At 40.8% G+C, this 19,199-nt stretch overlaps 1 pseudogene; it reads left to right on the forward strand.

Annotated features, from left to right (window-relative positions):
• LOC122814934 overlaps nt 1–18,904 on the forward strand; it is a 49,765-nt pseudogene extending 30,861 nt beyond the window's left edge.
• Nucleotides 18,905–19,199: the final 295 nt, after the last annotated feature.

A 19,199-nucleotide genomic window follows, 5' to 3' on the forward strand; every position in this document is an offset into this window, starting at 1 on the left:
ACCTTCAAACTGAAAATATTTTTAAATGGGAAAAGCCAGCAGAATGTAAGTTATTTTGGGTGCAGAAGGCATAAAGGGAAGTGAGAACACTAGAGAGGCATTTAATTTGCAATTTTCTCATCAACAGAAGCTTTGTATATGACCACAGATAATTTTTTGCAAGCACTCTGTAAAGATATTTCCCTCAACAGCATCTTTGGAGAGCTTCTCCATCTTGGAGCAACATTCCCTGTACAGTAAGCAATTAGAAGAATCAACTAGGATGACTTCAGAGGAAAAAAAAATGCCCTTTGATCAAGAACAAGAACAAGCAGTGTAACAAAAAGTTCCTCAGGTAATTAATCTGGTGGGCTTTCTGCTTTCTTCTTTACATGTTGATTCACTGGGTGACTCAAGGGTATATATAGACACACACACACACACACACACACACACACACACACACGCACACGCACACGCACACGCACACGCACACACACACACTCTGCAAGAAAATAAGCAAACAAGGTATAATAAGGACTGCCACAGTGTACCACTTTTCTATAATTTTCAGAGCAGACTTGTCATGTAACAGATTTAGACTGAAAGCTCGTAATAAATCCTGAATAATGACTAGTAAGGAATCAATTGTAAGCATAATTCATGAGAAGCAAACTTTCTAAAGACCGAGTTACCAGACACATGCTTAGCGAGATAATTGAAAGTAAAATTCAGCAAGCAGTACAACCTAAGTCAAAGCTCTGAGACCACAATCCGGTGTACCAAATCAGTGAAGCAAGGACTAAACAATCAGCACTACATTCATATATTCATCTATTTCCAGGAAATCTGTTGGAATGATTAAAGACTAAAAGTGCAGGCAAGCATTAAGTAACATGGATATCACACATTCTGCTCCAGGAGTGCATTGCTTAAAACTGCAAATTGTGACCGAAGTCTTGAAGACTTTATAATAACACAAAAATAGAAGTTGTACACTGTGTTTCATTTAATTTTATTTCTTTTTTTTTTCTATATCTTTCTGACACTGTGCCTGCTAACAATCACATCTCTCTCAATTGGTCTATATTCATTAATTTCCCTGCAGTAGGCATTTTTCCAGTATTATGGTGGTGAGAGATATCCAGGGGAGCTGTCACACCGGCAGCTATGAGTGTTATTTGTCCCTTTGCTAAAAACTCAGCTATGAGGGCACTTCTGATATGTCCTTAATCCCTCCACTATACCTTTCCCATGCAAATAAATGCTCTTGTGCACCCACATTTGTAGGCTACCATGTGTGGCTTTGCGCATCATATACATACCAAAGGACCACTCTTTGCAGTGTTGACTCTCCTCCAAGGGGTACGCAATTGGGAGTCCTTCGTCTTTTCCCAAAGATAGGACACCCATCCACCCTACAACAAATGCTCCAGGAACTAAATGAGCTCAGGTCACCTGCATCTCTGGAGTTGGCTTCTGTATTGCAGTTTACAATGTTATTACTCAGTGACTCGCATTCATTATTTGAAGACTGGCTCAGTCTGCTGATATAAGCAAGAAGGAGCAAAATGCAGAACCTTATTATAATCAGCAATTATGAAAATGAAAGCAAACCAACAAAAGTATTCCTGAGCTATAATCTAGTTGTTTGATAGTCACCAGAACTGTTACATATCAGTTTCTAAGGATACCCAAACAAATACAGACTAGTGAAGATTGACTCTTTGTGTGTTGCCTGGGAAGTACTGATTTGGTTTAATCTCATAGCAATTTGCCAGTTTGGATGTCTGCCTTTGCTTATCGATTGCTTATTCAAACTATAGCTCTACCCTGGAATAAAATGCTATTTGCTCTTTCCTAAAGAGAACGTGCAGTTGAGTAAGTCCTAGTTACTTGTAGTAGTCCATGTTTGGATTTCACACTGCCTCAGTGCATATGAGCTCTGTGGCAACACAAACACACAATGGCAGCTTTCCAGAGCATAGAATCCATTCCTCTGACTTATTGTGATAGGGGAATGGCTAAGTCCCTCCCTTTAGAGGAAGCCTAATCCCTGTTACAGAAAGTCAGTTATTCAGGCTTTTAATGCTAAGTAGGAAGAGCCATGAAGGACCAGAAGCAAGAATTACATAAAACCAGGCAATTTGCAGCCAAAAAACACCAACACAAATAACCAAAGCCAACTAGCAACACAAAAGGTTGGATACCATCAAGCTGTATATAAAATAAGGGTGATGGTGGGTGGGTGCTGCCGCTGAGGCATTGTGAAATTTGAACATCTACTGATGTTCATCACTCACACTGCCTCAATGGCTTATTGTTTTTTGTGCCTGCACATACACGTACATTGACAGCATTTCCAACTCAGAATCCTCTCCTCTGACCCACTGTGACACAGTATTGGCTAGGCCCCTCTCATGAAGGAATCCTAAACCCTGCAACAGAAAGTCAGTTATTCAGTCTTTAGTGCCAGCTGATGGACTCATACAATTGAATCTCCGTAGCAGCCTGCATCGATGGATTACAGCTTCAGTTATGATCCCGTTGGGAACTTCCCTTTCTTTTATTATATATGTTTTCTTTCTATTTTATTTAAAAAATAATATATGTCTGTGTTAACTTTTTATTTTTAATATACCTGCTGTTATTCACTACTGTTAATTCCACTGTGAATTCTAACTTACTACTATGTTGTTTGCATGCTTAGTACTGCTTTTAAGCCATTTGGGGCCTTTACTTACATTGGGAAACTGAAGTTCTGTGGTGTCAGTTGAACACCAGGGAAATGTCTCCTGGCAGGCTGCCAAGAGGCCTGTTGTTTCTGTTGTTTATCTGCTTCATTCTGAAGTTCTAACATGAAAATATTTCATTTTCACTTTTTTCTGTATTTTTTATATTTACTACTAGTTTAACACTGCTATAGCATTTTTTATCATTAAATTGTGATTTCATCACATATATTTTGAGTACTTTGAGGGACTGATGAATGAAGAGAATGAGAGAGAGAGAAGGTTGGATGATGTGGTGATAGTGAATCAGGAAGTGCAATGGATTAGCAAGCAAGATGTAAGGACAGCTATGAAGAGGATGAAGAATGGAAAGGCTGTTGGTCCAGATGACATACCTGTGGAAGCATGGGGTGTTTAGGTGAAATGGCAGTGGAGTTTTTAACTAGATTGTTTAATGAAATCTTGGAAAGTGAGAGGATGCCTGAGGAATGGAGAAAAAGTGTTTTGGTACCGATTTTTAAGAATAAGGGTGATGTGCAGAGCTGTAGTAACTACAGAGGGATTAAACTGATCAGTCACAGTATGAAGTTATGGGAAAGAGTAGTGAAAACTAGGTTAAGAAGGGAGGTGATGATTAGTGATCAGCAGAATGGTTTCATGCCAGGAAAGAACACTACAGATGCGATGTTTGCTCTGAGTGTGTTGATGGAGAAGTATAGAGAAGGTCAGAAGGAGTTGCATTGTGTCTTTGTGGACTTAGAGAAAGCATATGACAGGGTGCCTAGAGAGGAGTTGTGGTATTGTATGAGGAAGTCGGGAGTGTCAGAGAAGTATGTAATAGTGGTACAGGATATGTACAAGGGTAGTGTGACAGCGGTGAGGTCTGCTGTGGGAGTGATGGATGCGTTTAAGGTGGAGGTGGGATTGCATCAAGGATCAGCTCTGAGCCCTTTCTTATTTGCAGTGGTGATGGGCAGGTTGACAGACGATATCAGACAGGAGTCCCCGTGGAGTATGATGTTTGCAGATGACATTGTGATCTGTAGTGAGAGTAGGGAACAGGTGGAGGAGACCCTGGAGAGGAGGAGATATACTCTAGAGAGAAGAAGAATGAAGGTCAGCAGGACTAAGACAGAATATATGATATATATGTGTGTGAATGAGAGGGAGGATAGAGGAATGTTGAGGATGCAGGGAGTAGAGGTGGTGAAGGTGGTTGAGTTTAAATACTTGGGATCAACAGTTCAGAGTAATGGTGAGTGTGGAAGAGAGGTGAAGAAGGCAGCACAGGCAGGATGGAGTGGGTGGAGAAGAGTGTCAGCAGTGATTTGTGACAGACGAGTACCAGTAAGAGTGAAAGGGAAGGTCTATAAGAGTGTAGTGAGACCAGCTATGTTATATGGGTTGGAGACAGTGGCATTGACAAAAAGGCAGGAGTTAGAGCTGGATGTGGCAGAGTTAAAGATGTTAAGATTTGCACTGGGTGTGACGAGGGTGGACAGGATTAGGAATAAGTATATTAGAGGGTCAGCCCAAGTTGGAAGGTTTGGAGACAAAGTCAGAGAGGCAAGATTACGTTGGTTTGGACATGTGCTGAGGAGGGATGCAGAGTATATTGGGAAAAAGATGCTAAGGATGAAGCTGCCAGGTAACAGGAAATGAGGAAGACCTAAGATAGGGTTTATGGATGTGGTGAGAAAGGACATGCAGGTGGTAGGTGTGACAGAGCAAGGGTTGGGAGGGTGGCCTAATGGTTAAGGTTTTTGCCTTACAAACACAAGGTGCAGGGTTTGAGTCTCACAAGGGATAATTGGCTAGGCTTAAAATGGCTCGCAAGGGCAGTTAGCCTAGTACTAACCTATGAACCTATGTAGAGGACAGGAAGAAATGGAAACAGATGATCCACTGTGATGGGAGCAGCCAAAAAAAGAAGAACTTTATTTGAATTTTCTGTAGAGATTTTTTTTTTCATTTCTGCACAGGGAATCTCTAAGCAAATGCGTATTTATGCTGTTTTAAAATGTTCCTCTTTGATTTAAGAGCATATACTGGATTTTTGGATACCATTTGGGCAAGTGAATGTTACTTGGTTCTATGACTGTGTATGCTGTTTACTATACTGTGCAGATTGTAGAACAAACCAGCAGTGAAGTTGGACACTAGTTAAACTGTTTCTGCTATGTTTTAAGTCAGTTTAGCCTGATTTGCTGTATGAGAAAATAATTTATATTTTCTAATACTGATGGGCTTAGTTGGCCCCTAATAGTGTCAATGTATTATTTTGGCTAGTGTTTTCCCCATGACTTGTTGGATCCTGATACGGCTGCTTTGTCCATCAAAACCAGTTTACTTTTGAAAGGTTGTATCAGCTGTCTCATTACATACCCAGGTAAAACCAGCTCAGACAAACAATCCCAGTACAGATATCAAAGCACTAGTCAGAGGCTGCATATTTTTCATGTTTTGATGTCTCAAGCACTACTACGGGTCCTCCTGTGTGATATTACTTAGGTTCATAGGTTCAAAGATGTGTACTAGGCTAATGGCCCTGGAGCTTTTACAAGCCTAGCCCATAGAAGTGCCCTGGCATTGTGCCGCCCGTCATTAGTTCCCAGTGCCTCTATCAAGTAGAGCCACTTGAGTGATTCCCAGTGTGAACTTTCTATTTTCCATCCATTCATCAAGATTTCTCTTGAAGAGGGCTAGTGAGGTGCTCTGCTTGACACATATGGGAAGTCTATTCTAGAACCTGAGCAGTCTTTGGTTTATGAACCTGTCCCTCCAGCATGTTCTGTTGATTGTGGTAATGAGGTTGAGGTCTCTGGAGCATGTGGTGCGGAGAGACTGGGATTTCTTTAGATGTAGCATTTCTAACAGAGCAGGGTCAGACATGGCTTTGTAAGTCAAGCAGAGATCGCCTCTTAGTGGACAATGTGAGACAGAGAATAGCTGGAGTTTTTTGAGTCTGTCCATGTAGGACATGTGTTTAAGGCCTAGGATCCTCTTCGTGAGGTACTTTTGTGGCCTCTGCAGCTGTTGCAGGTGTCTAGTGAGGTACATGCCAAATGGGGCATTATACTCTATGATTGGTCTAATGAGGGAAGAGTAGAGAGAATGATTACCTCTTTCTTCCTGGATGCAAAACCCTTGGTAATGAGATGTGCCACATAGAAGGACTTTTCTGACCACAGTGGCAATGTGGTGGTTGAAGGAGAGGTTGCTGTCAACCTGTGTCCCCAGATCTCTTATAACGCCTTCAGTGTTCAGTGGGCTCCTATCGATGCGGTAATTAGTGGGAACTGAGTTTTTCCCAAAGGGGATGATGATGATGCATTTTGTGGCATTAAGCTTAAGGCCATTGTTTCAACACCAGTCATTGGCCTCAGTGAGGCCTTTCTGTAGATGTCTGCATCACTTGGGGAATTAATAATGGCTCCCAGCTTACAGTTGTCTGTGAATTTGGTCATCCAGAGTCTCTCCGTGTTGGCCGGGACTTCTGAGAAGTAGATGCCAAACAGGAGAGGACCCAGGACCGATCCCTGTGGGACTCCACTCATGACTGGTCGACAGTCTGACTTGGGGTCCGCTACAAGCACTGGAGGAATCAGAACACTCTCAACGAAGTAGCTAATATTAGCTGACTTTTATTGATTAAAAGCTGAAGTGCGATTAATAACATACACTTTTCGACAAGTTTGTATTGAACTTCTTCAGAGCAAAAACAGTGAAACACACAGGGACTTTACATTTAAGCACCCAACAATTAACACATGTTCATTCAATTAAGTACACCTGTGGAACTCGTAGTAAGCTACTAACGAGAAAACTAGAATGTCCGGTCCAGTCTGTTGAAATAAAAGGCTGAACCGAACCTTCACGATTGTTGTGCTCAAGCATCAGACCACCACCAATAAAACCACTTTAAAATTATTAAAAATGTTTAAAACTTATCAAATGACAGATTAAAAATAAAATGTAAGAAAATCCGTTTAAGCTATGATTTACTTGTGTTTAAATGACATTTACAGTACCTGTTAGTACCTATAGAGGGCATGCCTCTTTCATTAGATTATTAATTCTCAAGTGCTACAATCGGACTGATTTTTTAAGAAGTGTGTATATGTGAAAGATGTACGTAAAGTAAATATACAGATATGCAAAAATTATCGATATTCATGTGTAGATCCTAACCAAGTTGTTGACTCGTCACCTTGTACTAACACATGAGCAAATAAGAACTGAATGAGGTAGGAATCATTTTGTTAACATAAAAACCAAAAACTTTCTTATTCCTTTGGCCTCTGAATACCTGCCCTCTGTAAATGACAAGTGGTTACCTGCCCTCTGTAAATGACAAGTGGTAGTGAGTTAACCAACTCTACTGTGTAATAAAGTTATACTGTTGTAACGCTAAGACAAGCACGTATATAAATGAAGGCAGGAAAAGTCGGCAGATTAGTGTGTAACATAATTTGTTGTTAATTCCTGTAATTCTTTAGCTATGACCAGGGTACTAACACTTGAAATTCAACAGGTCCAGTGTCGATTACCCAACCAACTAGGCATCTAAACCCACGAGTAGTACTCGTAGTGAGATTAATGATAAAACACTGTGTGTTCCATATGTGTTCTATATGTGAGCCAGTTTGCAACCCACTAATGATACAGGGGTTGATGCCTAGTTTGGTGAGTTTATCAATAATTTCTGAGTGAGGAATGGTATTAAAGGCCTTGGCCAGATCGAGGTAGGCTGTATGAACTGCCTTACCTTCATCCACTGCTCTAGTGACTGACTCAAAGAAGTCAACCAGGTTGAGCAGGCATTATCTACCTTTCACAAAACCAAATTACATGGGATCTAGAGTTTGGAGATTCCCTATATCCTTGTTAATTAGGTCCATGGGCCGATAATTTCCAGGATCCATAGTCGCTCCTCCTTTATGGAGAGAGATGAATGTATCAGTGTGCCCTTCAGTAGGGATAAAGCCTGAGGTGAGGCTGTGAGTGAACAGAGCACATAGATGTGGTGCCAGTTCATTTTGTAATTCATGTAGAACACAGCCAGGGATAATGTTGGGTCCCATGGAAGCTGTATTCTTGTCCTTAGACAATGCAGCTTTAACCTGCGCTGCAGTAACGCAGGGTGCCTGGCATTCTTCCGGTATTGAGATTGGTCCTTTGGGGGGGAGGTAAAGTTGGCACTGAATCTGTCAGCCAGTATGTTGGCAATATCTGTTGGCTCAGTATAGAAGGTACCATTGTGCAGTAACTCAGAGCAAATCTAGGTATTGCCATGGAGATTCTTGATATAACTAAAGAAGGGTTTGTGGTTGTTTTTAGTGTCTACCTCAATTCTGCCTTCATAGCTGACTCTGGAGGTTTTGATGAGGAATCTCGACTTTTTGTTGAGGCTAATAAGGGAATTTTTCCGGTCTTGAGACTTCTCCTTTTTCTGCAGCAGTTTCTTCCTTCTGTTGTAGAGCTTATTAATAGCAGGGGACCACCAGACTGGCTTCCTTTTTTTGGAGGAGAGCATCTTGGTTCTGTTGGGTATGGCTAGTTCCATGCATTTATGTACGTGTTCGTACAGTGCATTGGTGTATAATTCGGCAGTCATGCATCTATTTTCCATTGGCATGTGTGCCGTTTAGTTAGCCAACTCTGTTTTTAGGAGTCCAAAGTCAGCTTTTGAGAAGTTTTTCATGGTGGATACCTTTGCAGGGGGTATGGGTGAGATATGGATTTCCATGGTGATTAGTTTGTGGTCGGATCTAACCAGGGAGGAATTGACTATTGGTATAGAGCAGCAGTTGCCCCTGTTAGTAATAACCAGGTCAAGGATGTTGCTTCCTGTAGTGGGGGTAAAGATGAGCTGGTCCAGGGCATTGGAACAGATGAATTCCAGGAAACGTTGGGCCAGTGCATTGGTGCTTAACTAGTTTTCCCAGGTGATGGAGGGGTAGCTGAAGTCTCCTAGTATGAGAGTGTTGGGTTGGACCTTGATAGATTCCAGGGTGCTTAGGAACATGGAGTGAGAGTTTAAGGACATGGTTGGGGACATATAGCCGGCTATGACCGGATCGCAGTCTTACCCAATGTTAGTTGTACCTGAAGTATCTCAGATGCATTATTCTGGGCTAGTCTGGAGGTGTGTATATCCTTTATTAATATGAAGACACCACCACCTTTGGAGCTTCAGCTTATGTTGATTGTGTCCTGTGGTTATGTGTATGCAGTTCACACTTGTATATGTTGCAAATATGGCAGCATTGTGACTGGTGTGGGGAGGGGTCTGCATACTACAGTAGAATAGTTCACTGATTTTAGTATAAACAGTATCTGTTTGGACATAGGAGATCAAAGATTGTCTCATTATAATCAGAATTGTGATTCTATCATATTAGAGAAAATGTACTTGTTATGAGAAGACAGCAAAACTGCCCCTTCAGATGAGATCTTACAATTACGGTAGTGGTAAAGGAGACATGGTAGGGAAAAATGCTATTCTATTCACAGGGCAACAAAACCTTTATTTTCTTTTACAATCACTCCATCAGAAAGTGAGGTATTATCTGTGTCATTGTTATAGTAGGTAGAATACTTGCCTTTGATACTGGGAAACTCAGAAGATTGTGGGTTCTATTCCAACTCCTGGAGATTGAGCTAATGTTTCATATTACTAACACTGGAGTGCAGCATGAGGGGGGAGCTGCGCTTCTGAGTGTACTGTCCTTTAGTTCTTAAACTGAGGCTCTATCTGCTTGAGTTGGTGGTAGCTCAAAGAGTTGTAAAAGACTCCATGGCAGGTTTTGGAAAGAGTAGGGGAAGTTTCCTGATGTCTACGCCAAAGTTCATTTAGTAGTATACAAACTACCTTGGGCTTTCCCTAAAAGAGACACTGGCCTTGTAGGACTAACCCAGTTAACAAAGGATAAATAAAATAAAAAAAATATTTTCAATGAATTGCAGAAACTTCACTGTTGGTTATATAAAGGTATTGAAGTGTTGAGGGTCACAGTTTCCCAAATGAGGCTGTGAAATCCCAAACCCTGCATAAAGAATATATTTTAATGTGATTTGATGTGTTTGCATAGTGCAGGGTCACCATATATGTGAGCACGTGCATGTGAGTGCATACACACACACACACACATACACACACACACACACACACACACACACACACACACACACACAGCTGCTATGACTGGGAAGTACTACAGGGGACACTTTACTGCTGTTTTGTAGCTCCTTGTCACACTCCTTGTTGCAAAGTGATATGGCTGGCATATCATCACCATACATCACCTCTACATCCACATCCCTTTATTTTTCTTGTAAATATTTATTGTTACAGCCTTGTATCCCAACTTAAATGATTCTGACAGTACTGTATGTCACTGTCATATGTTATCTTTTCTTCCCTATGAGCTATATTGCTACTTATAAACTAGTATTTATATTTTGATAGACTGCTATTTGGCATTTAGTTTTTGTACTGTTATCCTTGTTTATGTTTCTTCACACTGTTTGTGTGCGTGTGTGTGTGTGGGGGGGGGTGGAGGGGGACAGGGAATGCACAAATATGCTATCTTCACTTAAAATGCTCATTAGAGTACCTGTATTGTTTTTCATACTTACATCTTGTCACTGCTAACGGTTCTACATCTCCATGGTATTGTCGTATGCATACGGTGCCATGGTTGTAATTCTCATCTCATCTTTGGCTTTATCTGTTTAGCTCATGTACTTGCTCACAGTCAGTGACATTTGGTACTCTGTGTTTTATTTTCTCACAAGTGTTTCTGGAAATATATTTGCCATGTTCGCCATTAATACCATTACATGCACAGATATTTACTTACATTAAGTTTTTGTCCTTGTAATGTCACCTGTGTAACACTTTTATGGCCAATATTTCCCTCTGAATTTATTGATAACATCCTCTTCATCACTATCTTAAGGCAATAACTTAGATAATGTGGGTCTGTGGCTTGTCTGTTCAGAGTTTGTTTTACCTACTGTCTGGATACGTACTGCATATTTATTCTGTTTCACTTCATCATCCTTCACAATCCCCATGTACTTTACCTTGGACTATCTGACAGTATATTGATTATTTCTTTTATACAGATGTCCATGGTTATGCTTGCAGACTGCTGTGGCAGCTTTGTGGGACAGCATTACCTGCACTGTTGCATTGCACATGTCTTCTCAGCAAAGTAATATTGATGCGTCTATCTTGCCAAGTCTCACTATGTGTTTCAGCTTTCTGCTGCCTATCATTGCACTGACTGTTCTCCAGAAATACTGAGTGGTTCTGAAAGTCCTAAGGGATGTTTGGGTCTATATTGCAACATCGAATGCTAAAAACAGCGAATAATGTTTCCTAGGGAAAGAAATCACTGTTCCAACCCCCGCAAAAAAAAAAAAACATTAAACACTTCCAAACACATACACACATACCCTAATCCTAATTCCACCCCCCAAAAAACCAGTAAACAACTAAATACAAATATGCACATAACCCAACCATACATTTAACGAAAAAAAAACAGTAAACATTTTAAACCATATTCACTTACCTTAACCCGCACCCTAACCCTAAGGTCAGTAACTCTCACACATTTACATAAACAGTTCCAAACACATACACACTTACCTTAACCCTAATTCCACCCCCCCAAAACAAAAATAAACAGCTGAAAACACATACACACGTAACTCAACCATACATCTAACACAAAATATAAAACAGTAAACACTTTCATACATATGCACTTACCTTAACCCACACCTTAACCCTAAGGTGAGTAACTGTTGCACAATCACGCTCGGGAGCTATATCGGACAAGGGACCACACTACACTTCAGAACACGGCGAAACAACGGAGCGGTCATGTGACTTCTTTCCCAGGGAAAGAATTCGCTGAACAGCCGCTTCGCTGTTTTGCCTGTTCGCTCTACGAGTCGACAAAAACACATTTGACAAAATGCATTTTCGTTGTACTCATAGGAACCCAGGATGCTCTACTAGCTACTCATGAGAGTTGCTACAAAAGAATTTACAATCAGTCTTATATATGCTACCAATACATAAAACGCCAAATGAAGTGTAGAAGGAGGCAATTCTGGGCACATTATGGGCACTGAGATGAGCACTCTTGGCTAATATCAAAGATTGAAACAATATTGACTTCATTAACTATAACCCTACCCTATCTTGGGAATGTGGTCCATTGCCATCATGGTATTAGAAACCCAAAACACTTGGAAAAATTAAACCAGCAGAAGTTGCATTCCATTGTGTTGGCACAGTGACCTGCTGAACTGCAGCAGTGTGGCTCTCACTGTGTTGAAAAAGTTTACTACAGTTTAAGAAGACCCCTACATGACCATTTCTTTACTATCTCATTGTGGTGGCAACTATTTTTTATAGAATAGTTAACTCATGCTGTAAATAACACTTTTTTTCTAAATCAATATTCGGGTTAAAAGTTTCTGCTGCACAATTGTGTCATGGTTACATTTAAGGCACGGAGTCTTTCCCTGGGTAGCTTACTACAACAATCCTAAATGTGTTGAAATGTGCAGAATGATGCAGCATTACAAACAGCACATGATTGTTCAGACACTTTCATTTAAGGATTTGTGTGTGCTTGAACTGAATGACAGTGTGGCTGCTACACTTAAATCTGATGCTAGAAAGGATGGAATTTCATATTAGACAATCCATTCAAGTGTCAGCTTTTTTGCTTAGTAACTTTTCTTAGGCTCATATGCTTTAAGTTGTGGGTGGTATTTAGAAGAATTTCACTTAGCTACAAGGGGTTCTTGAAGACATTCAAGCGTGCCACTCAGCTGTCCAGATTTTTGCAGAATGTCCAGATTTTTGCCTCATATTTTTGGTCTATTCCTCATAAAATTTGTGGTTTTCTGGCAAATCACTGAAGTTTGATGCTACAAAATAAAAAACAGGCATTTGAGTTTCAGACTTCTTATCTTTCATACAATGTACGCTTATGAAAACATTATTCTAGCAACTTTCTAAGCTTATAAAAGGAATTTTAAAATCTGTTCCTATTTTTGGCCTTTGTACCCCCATTATTTTAGCTTTGTCTATATTTTTTGCGCTAAGACGTTGAGAGGTATGCATTCAAGCTATCCTCATTTAGTATGCTGTTAGACGCACTTATTTTATACAAAATTTGATGAAATTGTTGTAAAGCATTGGCAGGTTTTAGCATTAGACAAAAAAAATAAAGGAAGTTTTGCCATCTGCCCCCCATAATATCTTTCTCTGTCGGAGCAGATTTTGGAAAGAAATTGATTTCTAGTTATATTTGTCCAATCTCAACCAGTGCCATGGGCTCTGATGATAGATTATATATGCATGTAGGCATTATACATCTTGTGGTTTTGTTTCTTCAGAGAGATATTGGGAGAGTAATCATATTAAGTTATTTGTGTGACATTATTCTAACTGTTCTATATCATTTATGTTGTTGTTGTTGTTTTTCTTTCAGCTTTTACCAGTTAGGGGTCACCATAGCGGAACTCCGGTCCGCTAATGAATGGCAGTCGATTTTTATGGTGCCGAGGTGCCAGCCCGATGCCCAAACTTCAACGAAGGCACGTCCATTCACGCATGTCTTCTGAACGCCACTCAACCATGGGGAGGACATGCAAACTCCACACAGAAGGCACTCCAACCGAGAATCGAATGGGAGAACCTCTTGTTGTGAGGCGACAACGCTACCGCTGCACCACCGCGGTCTTTCATCCTGTATGTTATTACCTGTTCTTGCAAACTGTATTATATTGGTCAAATAATAACAGTAGCAAAACTTAGAATGCAAGAACTTATTAAAGAAAGTAGAAATTAGAGCTCTGATATTAGGTGACAAAGTACTTTTGTAAAGTAAATCATGGAGAGCTCACATCTTTTAAATATTTCCTGATGAGAACTATTAGGTACCCCAAATGTTTCACTTGAGTAGAAGCTTATACTTCTTAAGAAGCTTGAAACTGCCTACATTTTAAGCATAACACTTTGGCACCGGTGGGTTTAAACATAGACTTCCTATGAAAAGTTTTGAATTAATCCAATTCAGTTTAATTGATATTTTAATGACTGGTTTGAATGTCTCTTTAAATGTGTAGGCTTGTAGGTTCATAGGTTCATAGGCTGGTACTAGGCTATCGGCCCTAAGGCCTATGCAAGCCTAGCCATAACAATTCCCTGGAAATTTCTTCCCACAATATTTACTTCTCTGGGCCCCTGTCTAGCAGTGCGACTGACATGATCCCCGGGGTGAATTTCCTATCTCCCATCCAATCATCAAGGTTCCTTTTGAAGAGGGCCAATGAGGCGCTCTGCTTGACATGTATGGACAGTCTATTCCAGAGTATGGGGAGTCTCTGGGTCAGGAACCTATCCCTCCAGCATGTTTTGTTCATTGTGATGATAAGGTTTAGATCCCTGGAGCGTGTGGCTCTGAGGGATTAGGATTTCTTTAAGTGGAGCATGTCTAACAGCTCAGGGTTTGACATGGCCTTGTATGTTAAGCAGAGATCGCCTCTGAGTAGACGATATGCAACAGAGTATAGCTGGAGTTTTTTTAGATGGTCAGCATATGGCATCTGCTTTAGGCCTGTGATTCTTTTAGTGAGGTATTTCTGTGGCCTTTCCAGCTGTTGCAGATGTCTTGTGAGGTGCATATCAAATGGGGCATTATACTCTACAATGGGTCTAATGAGGGATGAGTACAGTGGGACAATGACCTCTTTTTTTTCTGGATGAAAAGCCCTTAGTGATGAGGTGTGCCACAGAAGGATTTCCTAACTGTTGTGACGATGTGGTTATCGAAAGTGAGACCACTGTCCGCTTGTGTCCCTAAGTCTCTCATCACATGTTCGATGTTTAGTGTCCTGCCTCCTATGTGGTAGTTCATGGGTGCATGTTATTTTCCAAAGGGGATAACTATACATTTCTTGGCATTAAGCTTGAGCCCATGGCTCTGGCACCAGGCATCTGTTTCTGTAAGGCCCTTTTGTAGGATATCCACATCATTTGGGGATTCTATAATGGCTCCCAGTTTGCAGTCATCTGCAAACTTTGTTAGCCTGAGTCCCTTAGTGTTGGCTTGTACTTCAGTGAAGTAGATGCCAAACAAGAGTGGTCCCAGGACTGAACCCTGAGGTACTCCACTTGTCACTTGTCTGGAGCTGGACTCGGAGTCTGCTACTTTTACAGTCTGGGTTCTGTCAGTAAGCCATTTGGCCCAGCTTAGTAAGTTTATCTATGATTCCAGAGTGGAGGATGGTGTCGAAGGCCTTGTCGAGGTCCAGATAGGCTGTGGGGACCGCCTTACCCTCGTCCACAGCTCTGGAGACTGATTTGAAGAAGTCAGTCAGATTCAGGAGACAAGATCGGCCCTTCGCAAACCCAAACTGGGTGGGTCCAGTGTTTGAAGGTTGCCAATGTCTTTGTTTATAAGTTCCATGATAATGCGTTACATGCCCTTGCAGATCAGGCTTGTCAGGCTGATGGGACGGTAGTTCCCAGGATCCAAGGCAGATCCTAACTTGTGGAGCGGGATATCTGTAGCTGTGCGCCACTCAGTGGGCACGAAGCCTGAGGTGAGGCTATGATTAAACAGGACACTTAGGTGGGGTGCCAGTTCATTTTGTAGTTCATGTAGTACACAGCCTGTGATGTCATCTGGTCCCATGGATGCTGTATTCTTAGCTTTGGAGAGTGCTATTTCTACCTGTGTGGCTGTGATTATCGGAATTTGGCAATCTTTTGGTGTTGAGATGGGCCCTTTAGGGGGTGAGAGGGGGGTGAAGGCACTAAATCGATCTGCCAGGATATTGGCAATATCCTTGGGATCAGTATATTTAATGCCATTCTGTTGTAGCTCAGAGCAGATTTGAGCATTGCCATTTAGATTCTTGAGAACTATAGAATGCCTTGTGGTTGTCTTTGGAATCTTTGGCAATTTTATTTTCATAGCTAGCTTTTGAGGATTTTATGAGGGATCTCAGTTTCTTACTGAGGCTGGTGAGGGAGTTTTTTGCATCCTGGGATTTTCCTCTTTTCTGCAACAGTTTCTTCCTTCTGTTGTATAGTTTGTTTATGGCAGGGGAGCACCAGATTGGCTTCCTTTTTTTGGAGAAGATCATCTTGGTTCTATATGGGATGGCACGATTCATGCACGAGTGGATGTGCTCGTACAGTGCTTTAGTGTAGGATTCTGCAATCGAACTTCCAGATCCCGTCTGCATGGGTGTTGTGAAGTTTGTCACTTCTGACTTCAGTAGCATGAAGTTGGCTTTTGAGAAGTTTTTTAAGGATGTTTCCTTACTGGGGTGGGGGTGGGGGGTGGGGGTGGGATGTAGATGTCAAGGGTGATTTGCTTATGGTCAGACCTGACCAATGAGGGGGTGACCACTGGTGTGGAGCATCTGTCTCCCATGTTGGTAATGACCAGGTCTAGGATATTGGAGCCCCTGGTGGGACAATGGATTAGTTGATCCAGGGCGTTGGAATTTATAAATTCCAAGAACCGTTGGGAAAAGGAGTTGGTACCTGAGTAATTTTCCCAATTAATGGCAGGGTAGTTGAAATCACCCAGTAATAGGGTGTTTGGTTGTATCTTAATATTTTCCAGTATGTTTAGGAAGGTGTAGTGAGAATCTTGGGGTATAGTGGGGGATCTCTAGCAAGCTACAATTTGGATTGCAGTCTTACCTAGTGTTAGTTGCACCTGGTGAATTTCAGATGCATTGTGTTGGGCAACTAGCCTGGAGGTGTGAATATCCTCGGTGAATATGGACACTCCTCCACCTTTAGTGTTTCGGTCCTGGTTTTGTGGCTGAAAAGTGTGGTAAGAATTGTAGCCTGGTATTGCAGGGGTGCTCTCTGGAGCCTTGAACCAGGTCTCAGTCACTGCACAGATATCGATGTTCTGCATTTTTAGGAGTGCCTCGAGAGTATGCATTTTGAGGTTTAGACTTCTAGCATTGAGTAGCATTACCTTCAGATTTTGCATGCTTGTATCTGTTACAGTATGATTTTAGTAAGATTTTAGTATTAATTAATCCTCAGCAGAGATAATTAACTTGAGGTACCAGATTGATGAGTGGAATCATACTATTTTCCTGTTTGTTTTTTTTTTTTTTTAAGAGGCTGTACCTTTTCATTTGATATCGATATCTGGATTTTAAACAGGTTTCCAATGTAAATTTCGTTTGGTGCCATGGCTAATTTCTCTTTTTCTATTTCTGAAAGCATTACAGAAACTTATTTAGAAGCTTAAGATGTGGACTTTGTTTCACTGAGTACTTGGTTGAGAAAATGACAGATGTTAATGGCTTTATTGCACAGCACAATTTAACTTCCAGTGGTAGACAAATAACATTACAAGCTGAGGAGATATATGTGAGGCTGCTTCATTGCAACCAGGCAGAACTAAATGTTTATTATGGTAAAATCATTTTAGAACATGTTTTTCTTCTAAAATTAGTTCAGTGAGTGCTGCTAATAACTTAGCAGCAATATGAACCTTCTAGTGATTCTAAACAGGATTTGGAAGTAGTTTTGTAGCAAGCAGCCCAGAGATGCTAAGAGGAATGGCTTAATATTTTGGTTGAGAGGGATGCATGCAAACATGTCTTGCTTGTTTAGGCAGTTACTGAGTTGTGACAGCATTTACAACAATCCATGTTACAAATGGAATCTACAGTGAAAATGAATAGTGTGAATAAGAACCTAGAAAAGCTGGAGTGGGCTATAGCACAAAAGAAAGCAAGCCAAAGTGAAATATAATCCAGAAGACCTTCAAACTGAAAATATTTTTAAATGGGAAAAGCCAGCAGAATGTAAGTTATTTTGGGTGCAGAAGGCATAAAGGGAAGCGAGAACACTGGAGAGGCATTTAATTTGCAATTTTCTCATCAACAGAAGCTTTGTATATGACCACAGATAATTTTTTGCAAGCACTCTGTAAAGATATTTCCCTCAACAGCATCTTTGGAGAGCTTCTCCATCTTGGAGCAACATTCCCTGTACAGTAAGCAATTAGAAGAATCAACTAGGATGACTTCAGAGGAAAAAAATGCCCTTTGATCAAGAACAAGAACAACCAGTGTAACAAAAAGTTCCTCAGGTAATTAATCTAGTGGGCTTTCTGCTTTCTTCATTACATGTTGATTCACTGGGTGACTCAAGGGTGACCACAATGGAAAACAGTGGATGCATGTAAGCCATATGTGTACCAGGTATAGAATTTTCATTACATGATCAATGATCTTGGGATCTGCATGCCTGCTTATACTTACAAGGATTGTACTTAATGCAGAAAGGAAATCAGCAGATGGTTGCAAAATGTAAGCACCTATTATAATTAATAGAATGGCCGGGCATATTCCATATCCGCCTTTTCAGAAGAAGAGACCATACTGGATTTGAAACAGTTACTTAAAACTCTAACAGGTTTGCCACCTGAACAGCAGAAGCTCCTGGGTCTCAAATTCAAAGGCAAGCCAACTGAATATGATGTGAAGATTGAAACTTTAAATCTGAAACAAACACAAAAATCATGATAATGGGGAGCAGATAAGATAGCCTGAAGATGAAGATGTTGAAGTTGAAAACAGAGAATAAAGTCTGGCACAAACCGCTCACAGAGGTCAAGACTACAAGATAGAAATATTAAATCCTCCAAGAGAAAACAAAACAATTGCTGGTTTTAGACACCGGCTACACATTATTTGACTGCTGGTCATGTGCAGAGACTTGTGTGGAGTTAATGAGACCTTATCTTCTTGACTTCCTGACATCTGTTTATGAAGAATATGACATTGTAATATGGTCTTCCACCAGTATGAAGTGGATTGAAGTTAAAATGAAACAGTTGTGTATCACTACAAATCCAGATTACAAGATAACATTTAGGCTGAATAGTGCTGCTGTGATCATAGTGCACACTCTGAGGAGAGGAGTGGTAGAGGTAAAGCCTCAAGTTGTGATGTGGGACAAATTCTCAGATGTTTACAATGGACAAAACATTATTATATTTGATGATATTGGGCTGTTACAGTACTAGAAAGAAAATGCAAAAGATGACTTGTCCGAACTTAATCATAAATTCTTGGAAAGATTCTTATCAAAGAAGCAAGGGTATTGACTGACATAAGATATTGTCGAAAGCACTTGGACGAGCATTGTATTGGCCCAGTGAACGTCATGGGAGTTGTGATTTGGAGCAGCTTTCTTGATGGATACCCCATCAGAATAGGGGATGGGGGATGGCAATAACGGCTAAGGGGTTCACTTCACAAACAAAAGCTGCAGAATTTGCTTCTCATTAAGGGAAACTGGTTAGGCTTAAAATGGTCCACAAGAGCAGTAAGCCTAGTGCTTACCTATACACTACATTTTAGAGGGTGGGTTTGGCATATTAGTTAAGGTCTTTACCTTAT

The sequence above is a fragment of the Protopterus annectens genome, chromosome 11.part0 (genome assembly GCF_019279795.1).
Source record: "Protopterus annectens isolate FY-2018-M chromosome 11.part0, PAN1.0, whole genome shotgun sequence".
In the NCBI taxonomy this organism is placed as follows: Eukaryota; Metazoa; Chordata; order Ceratodontiformes; family Protopteridae; genus Protopterus; species Protopterus annectens.